Source organism: Bison bison, unplaced genomic scaffold (genome assembly GCF_000754665.1).
Source record: "Bison bison bison isolate TAMUID 2011002044 unplaced genomic scaffold, Bison_UMD1.0 scf7180017864289, whole genome shotgun sequence".
Lineage (NCBI taxonomy): Eukaryota > Metazoa > Chordata > Mammalia > Artiodactyla > Bovidae > Bison > Bison bison.
The window spans coordinates 10,873,299-10,873,768 of record NW_011494861.1 but is presented as its reverse complement, the minus strand read 5'-3'; positions in this window follow the sequence as shown (position 1 = coordinate 10,873,768).

Genomic DNA, 470 nt, shown 5'->3' with positions numbered 1-470 from the left:
TGGGGTGGGATGGGGGCGTCATCTCTTCAGAGCCGGGCCTTCGGCTTGCCCTCGGACGGCAATGTGGGCGGGTGTGGTGGAGCTTGGCCCAGACAGGCGGAGAAGTCAAGTCCTTGCGTCCGGCGACCAGCGTGGGGTTTTGGGTTTTGACTGCAGAACCGCGGGCAGCGGAGCGGCAGCACGGCCACCCCCGCTCCGCTCACCGCCCACCCAGCCTAGGTGGGCGAGGCGCAGGCCTGAGGGTTTTGGAAGGAGCTGCGCGTGTTGGGGGGAGGTATCTCGTCCGGTGGAAGGTGGAGGCTTCTGAGGCGCTGGGACCCTCGTCACCCCGAACCTGCTCCCGGGGACCGTGACCCAACAAATAGCCGACCTCCAACTTTTCCCAGGGCGGAGGTCCTGCCGCGCCCGTCAGTCCGCAGGCATCTGGCCGGCAGCTGGAGGCCGCGTCCACGCGGGTCTTTCGCCTGGGT